The sequence below is a fragment of the Leuciscus leuciscus genome (assembly GCF_965113295.1).
Source record: "Leuciscus leuciscus genome assembly, chromosome: 2".
NCBI classification, from domain to species: domain Eukaryota; kingdom Metazoa; phylum Chordata; class Actinopteri; order Cypriniformes; family Leuciscidae; genus Leuciscus; species Leuciscus leuciscus.
In genome coordinates this window covers 63,114,500-63,125,791 of record NC_138726.1, presented here as the reverse complement: position 1 = coordinate 63,125,791, position 11,292 = coordinate 63,114,500, and the positions used below count along the sequence as shown (strand labels likewise).

At 41.4% G+C, this 11,292-nt stretch overlaps 2 long non-coding RNA genes across 2 annotated transcripts; both read right to left on the bottom strand.

Annotated features, from left to right (window-relative positions):
- Window positions 1–335: 335 nt before the first annotated feature.
- LOC309483312 lies at window positions 336–6,195 on the bottom strand. Its single transcript, XR_014200540.1, has 3 exons — window positions 6,084–6,195; window positions 534–631; window positions 336–466 (listed from the first exon to the last, which is right to left on the bottom strand). It is a non-coding gene; the product is annotated as an uncharacterized lncRNA (long non-coding RNA).
- Window positions 6,196–6,325: 130 nt separating this feature from the next.
- LOC309492640 lies at window positions 6,326–9,474 on the bottom strand. The gene is made up of 3 exons (XR_014203628.1): window positions 9,396–9,474; window positions 7,544–7,903; window positions 6,326–6,422 (listed from the first exon to the last, which is right to left on the bottom strand). It is a non-coding gene; the product is annotated as an uncharacterized lncRNA (long non-coding RNA).
- Between the last annotated feature and the right edge of the window lie 1,818 nt (window positions 9,475–11,292).

Below are 11,292 nucleotides of genomic sequence, written 5' to 3'. Positions count from 1 at the left end.
CACACACACACACACACACGTCTCCTTGTCTTCGTGAGCTTTGTTACCACGTGACATGGCAGTAATATAAATCATATACAATTACTTGAAATGCCCATTCCTAAAAAGCTCTCTTTAAGCTAATGAAAACATCATTTACACTTAATTTTATGGTGTCCTTGTTAGATTGCAATTTTAAAATGAAGTACTGTGTTAACATGTACTTACTATAGGGTTTAGTTGCATGTAATTATGCAACTAATACACTATAATAAGAAGCAGGACAATGTAAAATAAAGTGTCACCAAAACATCTGTCAGAGCATTGATAAACGTTGTCAGGGATGTCGATTATCTCGTTCTTCACACGCTGTTGTCGTGTTTCGTGTGTTATTTTTCTGCCGCTGGAAGATCTTCCCATTAGCCTGGACTCTCCACGTTACGCTGGACCCAGCGCTCATCTTCTGCTCCGAGAGAATCTGATGGACCTGGAGACCAGAGTTCATCAGTGATAGTGAGCGAGATGAGATCAGTGATGAGAGACGTTCATCTCACCTTCTCTTCTACGGCTGTCTTCACGGCGGATTCATCCAGAGGTCCGGCTGATCTCACGGCCACGCGCACAAGCTGTATCTTACACTGCCTCCTTTTAGCTTACACACACACACACACACACACACACACACACACACACACACACACACACACACACACACACACACACACACACACACACACTTCATATGAATAATCAAGAGAACAGACTGACACTGTAAAAAAATCTAGTGTGAATTCACAGTATATAGTATTCTTGATTATTAACTACTGTTTTTTTTACAGTAATTTGCTGTGTTATGGCAGAATATGTACCTGAAAATGATCTTGCACTCATTCTATAGTAAAAATATGAATACAGTATTTACTGCAAATAGTTGTTTCAACTTAAAAAATTATGTGCTGCGTTAAATCTGTAAAATCTGTAGTGTGAATTTACAGTATATTCTTGATTATTTGTCATTCTTTGCTTTTTTTTTACAGCAATTTGTTGTTTTTGTTGCAAAATGCAACAATGACCTTGCATTGATTTCATAGTAAAAATGAATACAGTATTCACTGTTCAAGTTTGTGATGCCTTAAAAACTGTAAAAAAATCAAAATAAAATGGCGCGAGTTTACAATATATTATATATTAAATATATTTTTGCTTATTAATTGTAATTCTTTGTTCCCTTTCGAGGGAACTCGAACTGCGTCGGTGACAACACTATGGGAACGCCCTTCAGCGTAGCACGTCTGAATTCATGAATGAAAACTAAACCAATCCTATTGGCGTTGCGTGATGACGTAGCGTGTGACGGCATATACGGATGTGTACAAAAGCACGCCGGCACACAGAAAAGTCAGCTTTTTGCTATTCAGCAAGCGCTCTGTGTGTGTGAAAATCAGTTCGTCCTATTTGGTGTTGTTTGTCTGTCACATATATATATTCTATATCATGGTAAGTGAGCAGTTTAAAAAGTGCGTGTTCCCATGCCCTCGTTACATTACGGCTGGGGACACACACGAGATGTGTGTGTCTTGTTTGGGAATGTAGCACGCCCAGGCAGCCCTCGAGGGGCTGTGAGTCTCTGTGAGACACTGTGAGTCTCTTTCAATAAGAGTGCTGCGTTCCCGCCTGGCTTTTTTCTCCGCGGATAATGCTGTCGTCGACAGATTTCAGGACACATAGAAGCAGAGTGAAGCATTCAGGCAATATCTCCCACGCCGTTCAAGGTCTAGGAGGGCGGCTGCTAGAGAGAAACAGTCACAGCCTTCATCCAGCTCCTCTTACCGCCAAAGCCAGAAAGGGAGTGTCGCTTCTAGGGGTCCCCCTCAAAGAGCTTGGGACTCTAGGCGGCACTCTCACCCACAGCCTCCCGAGAAGACGGATCTGAGGACCGTTATCCAGTCTAGGAAGGCGAAGGGAAAGAGGTCCTAACTCCTATGAGACCTCGAAGGGCCTCTAACTGTGCGTTCACACCGGACGCGAATAGCGCGTCAAATTCGCGTCTACCGCGTCTAGTTTGACGCTTGACCACTTTGTGTTAATTCGCGCGTAAAAACAAAAGTTTGAAGCGAAATTTACGCGCGTCAGAGGCAAAATCCGGAGGCGAAAGTTTCGAAACCCGTTGGCGGCCATTTTTTTTAGATGTTTATCGAGCATTAGCATTAGCATTAATCGAGAGAGTCACCGCTCATATTTGCTCTGGAGAGCAGAAACAGCTGCGAAGGGGACATCGTCGCTGTACTCGGGTCCACCAGACCCTCCGGAGGGTTTCAGGAGTTTCACAATTTGGTCCAGGAGCTAGGTTTGGTGGACCTAACGGTGAGGACGCTGACGAGGACAGCGTAGGCCGTATAAGGCCTCGGCCTCGAGTGGTCTATGCCTGTCGAGCCCGCGCTCTACAGCCCGGCGTGAGGTTCACCCTCGCCCGTACCCACCTAATCTGTCATTTATTTTTGTTTTGATAATAAATGGAGCCAGCCTCCAAAAGTGAAACCTGTCCTGTGATTTTTTAAAAAGTTTTTACACACTAAATTGTGTTTGTTGTCTTTACATTAGAATAATAATGTTCAATATAATCTAGAATAGATATGGAATAAATAGCATTCAATACAAAATGAGTATCTCTCATATATTGAAATCGAGTTTTTATGTGAAAGATTTGCTCTGCAATTGAACACCAAGCATTTTAGTACAAAATAATTATCGAGGCCAAACATAAAATAACATTATAAACTGTCACTTCACCACGTGACAGCAGCAAGCAGGCTTGTGATTGGTTAACGCGGCGCGAATTGACGCAGAAGTTCAGATTTTTCAACTCGGGCGGCAGACGCGAATTCGGGTCAAACGCGAGAATGCACAAAAACCACTACATAAAACATTCGCGCGTAACGCGCTTAATGCGCCAGACGCTCAATTCGCGCCATTCGCGCAAACTTGACGCGCGAATGAGGCGTATTCGCGTCTACCGCGCCGTGCTCTACGCCTCATTCGCGCTGCAGGAATTTCTTACGCGAGTAAAAAGTCTTTGCATTGACTTAACATTGAAATCACTCGTGCCTGACGCGCTATTCGCGTCCGGTGTGAACGCACCATAAGGCACTTGAACCGGTCTCTGAGGATATTCAAGTTCAAGATGCTCACTATTCCCATCATCGTGAGTCCTTGGCCATATTCAGCGCTTGGGGTTGAGGCTCAACACAAAAAAGAGCGTGTTGACACCCACCCAACGGACTACGTTCTTGGGGGTGGTATGGGACCCGAAAACGATGCGGGCACAAATGTCTCCTGCATGTATCAAGTCCATATTGACCACACTAAACAGGGTGAAGCTAAGCCACACCATCACAGTGAAACACTTCCAGAGAGTGTTGGGTCTCATGGCAGCAGCGTCCAGCGTGATACCTTCTGGCCTGCTGCACATGAGAGCCTTCCAGTGGTGGTTGAAAGCCAAGGGGTTTTCCCCGAGGGGAAATCCATTCCGCATGATAAGGGTTACGCGCAGATGCCTTCGTTCCCTATCAATGTGGAAGAAGCCTTGGTTTCTGTCCCAAGGTCCCAAGTTGGGAGCGTTATGTCGCCGAATAATGATTTCAACAGACGCCTCCCTCACAGGCTGGGGCGCGGTCATGGATGGCCGCTTTACGAGAGGTCTCTGGCAGGACCATTATTCCTCATGGCACATAAATTGCCTGGAAATGTTGGCAGTGTTCCGAGCTCTGAGGAGTTTTCTGCCAGACCTCCATTGTCACCATGTTCTCGTGAGAACCGACAATACATCAGTAGTTTCCTATTTAAACCGCCAGGGGGGGTCTGAGGTCGTGCCCTCTGTGCAGACTGGTGCATCAGATCCTCCTGTGGTCCCAGCGGAGACTGTCGTCTCTGAGGGCGATGTATGTCCCGGGGGACCAGAACCAGGGAGCCAACATACTGTCGAGGCAGGGGCTGAGGCCCGGGGAATGGAGACCCCGACACGGTGGAGTTGATATGCGAGAGGTTCGGCCCAGTGGATGTGGACCTGTTTGCGTCTCGAGAGACGACTCACTGTCCACTGTGGTTCTCCCTGACGCATCCATCCCCGCTGGGGTTGGATGCTATGGTACAGACGTGGCCGAGGCTACGTCTGTATGCCTTTCCCCCGATCGCGCTGCTCCCGGGAGTTCTGGAAAGGGTCCATCGAGATGGGGTCAGCCTACTATTAGTAGCCCCGTTGTGGCCGGCCCGAGTATGGTTCTCGGATATCATATCACTCCTGGCAGGCCCGCCATGGCAGATCCCTCTGAGGAGGGACCTGCTGTCCCAGGCAGAGGGCTTAGTTCTCCACCCTCGGCCCGAGCTGTGGAAACTGTAGGTCTGGCCCCTGAGGAGGCACAGTACCTAGAAGCCGGCCTATCAGCGGGAGTGGTTGAGACTATTCTTACTTCCAGAGCTCCCTCCACGAGGAAATTGTATGGCCTGAAGTGGAATGTATTTTCCATTTGGTGCAGAGAGCGTGAATTGGACCCAGTTAACTGCTCGGTTGCTTCAGTACTGGAGTTTCTCCAAGACCGCTTCTCTTCTGGGCTTATCCCGTCCACGCTCAAGGTTTATGTGGCTGCCATTGCGGCTTTCCACGCTCCTCTGAGTGATGGGCATCAGCTGGTCGTACGTTTCCTCCGAGGAGCCTGGAGGATGAGACCTGTGACTCGCACCAGGGTTCCCACCTGGGACCTGGCAGTGGTCCTCGAAGCGTTGGTTGAGGCCCCCTTCAAACCCCTGGAGTTGACAGAGGCCAAGAACCTGACTCTCAAGATGGCCTTTCTCCTTGCCATCACTTCTCTTAAGAGGGTGGGAGATCTCCAAGCACTCTCGGTATCTCCTCAGTGCCTGGAGTATGCTCCTGGGAGAGTCAAGGCCATCCTGCACCCCAATTTGGGCTACGTCCCTAAGGTGCCGGCCATTATGGCTAGGTCTACGGTTCTGCAGACGTTTCATCCCCCACCTCATGTGACGGCAGAAGACGGAAGACTTCATCTGCTCTGCCCTGTCAGAGCACTGAGGATTTATGTTCAGAGGTCTTCACAGTGGAGGAAAGCGGACCAGTTGCTGGTGTGCTTCGGGTCCCCCAAGAAAGGGTTCCCTGCCTCTAAACAGACCATCAGCAACTGGATCGTTCAGACTATTTCCCTGGCCTACCAGGTGCGCAATTTGCCTTCACCTATGGCCGTGAGGGCTCACTCTACTAGAGGCATGGCGTCCTCCAAAGCCCTCCTTTCAGGGGCACCTATCCATGATATATGTGAAGCGGCTGGCTGGGCCACTCCGCGCACATTCATGAGATTCTACAGTCTGGACCTTCCCTCTACACCCGGCGCACGAGTGCTCTCGTCCTAGTTGTGCCTGAAGACAGTTTCACACTGGGACAGGCGGGTTTCGTTGTGGCATAGTGGGTAACTCATTCCCATAGTGTTGTCACCGACGCAGTTCGAGTTCCCTCGAAAGGGCTCACCACGCCTTACCCCGCCTGGAGCGACTTGCTTCATAGCAAAGCTGACTTTTCTGTGTGCCGGCGTGCTTTTGTACACATCCGTATATCACACGCTACGTCATCACGCAACGCCAATAGGATTGGTTTAGTTTTCATTCATGAATTCAGACATGCTGCGTTGAAGGGCGTTCCCATAGTGCTGTCACCGACACAGTGTCTCGTTCCTTTTTGTCAGGGAACAAGGGTTACATACGTAACCCGAGACGTTTTTGACAGATAATATATTATATTTACCAATAATTACCTGAACATGATCTTGCATTCATTGATGCATAGTAAAAATATACAGTATTCACTGCATAAATAAATAGTGTTGATGTTGCTGTAAAGTTAAGTTCAAACTGAGAAAGGTAATCTAATGCTAAATTTTAAGTTGTAATATCTAATTGCGACAATTACATTCTATTGAAATAAATTACTTTTCAGTGTTTTAAAATCCAGTCAATATTTAACGTATATTTTAATATCTGTATTTGTTGTTGTTTTTACAGTAACTGACTGAAATCCAGGTTATATCAGAAATAACACTCACTGCAGACGAAAGGTAACGGATTCAGGCAGGTGTCATCCCCGATCAATCCGGTCCTTCTGATAAACCCACACCTTTCATTCCCAACTCCATTATTAGGCTCTCCTGACGACCATTTCAGTGACAGCCAGCTCACTTTGCTCTGGTCCGACCACAGCCACAAGTTCATGGACAAGCCGATCCAGCCCTCATATACATTGTATGTAACGAGTAAATTTGCTATGTATGTGTTGTCAGAGAGGCTACTAATGATGGCCAGGTCGATGTGGTCCCTCCTGCAGAAAAGCTGAGCATCACGCCACGTCAGTTTTTCCGCAAATAAAATAAATCTGTCTCCTCCAACTGTTTTTGTCAGAACAGAGAAACATCATGTTAAGTGCATGAGAAACGCTCACACTGATAACAGTCAGCTTCTGCAATTCAAGGCATTTATGAGGGAAATGTTTAGTAGGCCTATTAAATGTGTCAGAAGCACGGACATTACTTCCATTTAGCCCATACCGAAGATAAAGTTTTGGTAATTAAAGAGGTGTTAAATTAAACCACTCATAATGTTCTTCGGCAACAAGCCGCCTCTCAAATTTACAATTTGATACTCTAGCATTTGTACTTGTAGTTTTTCTGTGTTTTGTGCATAAAATAGACGTAGACTAATAGGCGTGCCACTGGAGAAACGGTAAATAAACTCCACTCAATGTCAATGATTTATGCCCTCCAAAACCAATTCATCCAAAGCTTAAAATACCACAAATTATTCCTGTATTATTATTGTATTTATTTGTCTGTTCATTTATTTTTGATGTTCCAGATTCGCTGTGTGAGAAACATTTATTTCTTGTTGCTTAATTTATTTATTTTTATTTATTTATTTTATTTATTTACTTTACTCTCTCTTTTAATCAATTTAATATGTCCTTGCTGAATAAAAGTATTGTCTTAAAAAAACAAAAAACTTTTGAATGGTAGTGTACACATTTTTTTTTTATCATGGTTTCCACAAAAATATTGAGCAGCAAAATTGTTTTTAACATTGATAATAAGAATTACTAAGCACCAAAAATAATTCATAATAACATAATGGAATGATTTCTAAAAGGTCATGTGACACTCAAGACTGGAGTAATGATGCTGAAAATTCAGCTTTTGATCACAGGAATAAATTTAATTTAATAATATTTTACATAGAAACATCATTTTAAATTGTAATAATATTTCACTGTTTTTTACTGTATTTTTGATCAAATAAATGCAGTCTTGATGAGCATTTGAGACATCAAAAACATTAAAAAAAAATTATAATTCCAAACTTTTGTACCTCCAATGCAGTGCAACTCACTTTATCTGCCAAACGATAATAAATGCAAAAGATGCTTACAAATGCAAATCAGCTGCAAAATGAGAAAAGGCTTTAGAAAATGACAATTCATTACAACCCCATAAAAAATTAAATAAAAAAAACTTACGCTTGTAGCAAAAAAAGGGTTTTTGTTCATCACAAGAGGCGGTGTGCCAGGTTCCATTATCTCTAATCACTCCACACTTCCTCTGAGTCCTGGTGGTCGTGTCTTCTGAGAGCCCCCAGTTCCTGAACACTACGTCCTGATCTTGGTAGGACCAGCGCCAAGCGCATAAGCCACCGTACAGTCCCATCCAGCCTCTATCAAAACTCACTGAGCTGGTGATCTCCTGCATGTTAGATATGTCCTGAGCGCTCTGAACCGTGGCCAGGTCCTGGTGATACTCCCTACAGAAGGACTGGGCTTCAGTCCAGGTCTTTGGTTCCTGGATCAGAATGAAGTAGCACGAGGTCTCCAAGACGAGTCCTGTCGACAGCACAGTATTCAATTAAAACACTTATTCTGGAAGGAAGTAATCTGATTTTAAATCAGCACAGATACTGAGGTTAAACATTTGTATTCATTTTTGTTAGTTCTTGCTACAGTATTTGGTTACACTTAACAGTTTGGTTACACTTTTTCAATATAGTCCATTTTAGATGTTCTACTAAATGGCAGCGACTACATGTCAGTTACCGCTCATTAATTTGCAAAAACGTCAACTATCTCTCATTAAATTGCAACTGCATGTCAGCTAACTCCCAGAGTGTTAGTAGACTGTTGGGTCAGGGTTCGGGTCAGTAGAATAAGTTGATGTGTAGTAGCAAAACGTACTTATAGTCAGCAGAATATCTGTCGAGGAACATCAAAATAAAGTGTTAGCAGATATTAAAGGGGTGGTTCGGGATTTTTGACATCGGACCTCATTTTTAAGTCACCCTGGTTGTTATTCTTCAGTGGAGACATTTAAAAAAAAAAATTATCCAGTCCTTATATTTGGATAGTTAGCCGATGCTAGGCTAGCGCGAGTCAATGGTATATGTTAGCCAGCCATTAAAAACCGTTTTACCCACTCCACAGTGCACCAAACGCAAATCAATTATAACACTAGACTATCGATGTATATGTCCGTTGAGAGAATAATGTTAGAAATCAAACTTACCTTTCATCACATTGCATTAGTTATAATTTGTTCCCTGTAATCATAAGCCTTGTCTACAGCAGCAGCGGAGTGATATTGATTACCTAGGCAACCGAGTGAGCCGGTACACACATGACGCAAGTGTATTTACCTGCCGCTGGTACACTGATTACAGTGCGCTTCTGTTCTGTGTTTACTTTTTGCCGCATTACTAACCGGAGCAAAGTAAAATTCCACAGCTGCTGAGAAACTAGTTCCTTTGGGATCATTGAGATGAAAGGTAAGTTTGATTTCTAACATTATTCTCTCAACGGACATTTGCATCGATAGTCTAGTGTTATAATTGATTTGCGTTTGGTGCACTGTGGAGTGGGTAAAACGGTTTTTAATGGCTGGCTAACATATACCATTGACTCGCGCTAGCCTAGCATCGGCTAACTATCCAAATATAAGGACTGGATAATTTTGAAAAAAAAAATTCTCCACTGATGAATAACAACCAGGCTGACTTAAAAATGAGGTCCGATGTCAAAAATCCCGAACCACCCCTTTAAGGTGACAGTCTACTAATACTATAATGACTGTTAGTTGACATGTAGTTGCAAAGTTACTTATAGTTAGTCGAATGACTTAAGTGGACTATCGAAATAAAGCGTTACCTAATGTTTTACCATTGAAGTTTATAAAACAAACTGTGGCTAGGTGCCTGATAACTCTGCAAATCACATTATCCAATCCAGGACATATATTACTTGTTATTAAGTGGTTAAATATGAAATAATTAATACTAACTAGTTAAATTAATAAACAATGACATTCAGTCAGTATCAAACTCACCGAGTAAAAAAAGGAGATGAGTCATTTTTTGGATCGTCTTGGTTGTCACAGGTTTGTTCACTGAAATAAATGAAACCTGTATGAGATACATACAAAGGGGACAAAAATAATGATTAAATAACAGCAGGTTTTAAAAAGGTTGGAATAAATAAATGCATATTATTCTGTTTTTACTTTAAAAACGTGAAGTACTCTCATAGTGTGCCAGACTGAAAAGTACGTCTTGTCTCAAAAAAAAAAAGAAAATCAGGAATGCAGTGCCATGTTAAAAAAGATATGCATTAAGCAATTATAAGAATAATATTGCCTAATAATGTAACAAAAATATACAGTATTTCATGACAATTTATCTTTAAAAAATGCATCTGTAACCACATTGTGCAGCCATTTGTGATCTCATGAGAATACGTGTGTGTTTTTACGTAAAGTGTAGTTCTATCACACATTTACTTACGTTTTATACACACAGGTTTTATTACAGCACTAAAACTTAAAATATATACGTATTGACAGCACAAAAACGTAAATTATTTACGTATGAATAACTCTACCGACATACAAATTTATGCGTATTTCTATTTATGCATATTAAAATCGTGGCATTAATGTTTTGACTCTATTGCATTTGTCTTATCAATAACGTTTTCAGTCGCATTTATTAAATACAGTTTAAGAAATAATAACATTTTGTGCCTTCTGCTGCAAACTCGTTTCGGACGATTAGCCTAGATGGTGTTAAACAAGACTACACTTTAAGACCTACCTTCTTTAATCGTTTAACCCTTTTGTTATATTTAGTTTATTTACCATGAGACACAAAAGGCGTTTTCTCCTATAGAACCATTATACACCAAAACACAACATAAATTCACAAAAGACATCAATTTTATTAGCTTGATGTAATATATTAATATTAATATTGTGAAAATTATTCATAAATAATGCTTTTTTTACTCAAAAAATGAGATGCCTACTCTCAGATAAACGAGGCCTACGATTAATCGGATGCAAATAGAAATATAAAACCAGTCCTAATTGAAAGAGAACAAGTTGACAAAAAGATTGAAATCAATATTGGGTGATAATATAGTGTGATACGAGATTTATAAGCAATTTTTTGTAGGCCGGTCATTTTTGACCGGGAACATCACAAGTGTGACTTGAATGAATAAATAAATAAATGTATAAATAAATAAATGTAGACATAAAAACATTATATATATATATATAAATGTGAAAATAAATGAAAGTGGAAATAAATCAATGCATAAATAAATAAATGAAAAAATAAATAAATGTGGAAAGATATATAATTATACATAAATAGGGAAATAAAAGTATAAATAGTGGTTTTTTTTGTTTTTTTTTACATTTCTTTGCATATTTATTTATGTATTTATTCATTTTATCCTTTTTATATTCTGTATAAAATGGTATGTGTAGGTTTGGGATTAGGGTTAAGGGATCTTACATTTATCTATAAAATGGTATTAAAGGTTGGGTAGGTAGGAATGGTCTAAAAAACTTATTTTCCAAATTTATTTAAACTTTATTTATATATCAATACATAATTAAAATGTAAGTACTCTGAAAAAGAAAGTATAAAAATCTAGTGTCTGTAGACCTCTCACGACTGTTTTAAAGACAGCTCATTATTTCCATTCAAGGTTTGCTAGTACATTATTTCAGCAACATGACAAGCCAGTGAATTAGCAGGTTTCTATTGTTGCTTTGCACAGTGCGTGACGTTTTATCTGTAGCCTATGTTACGTGGCCAGAGTTTTGACACTGAGTCAATGGGCTCCGACGGGCTTGTTTATCGTCATCGGTCTTTTTCCGTTTACCTGTCTTTGTTGCATGAGCTGGTGCCACTCGAGAAATTGGCAGTTTTAGTTGT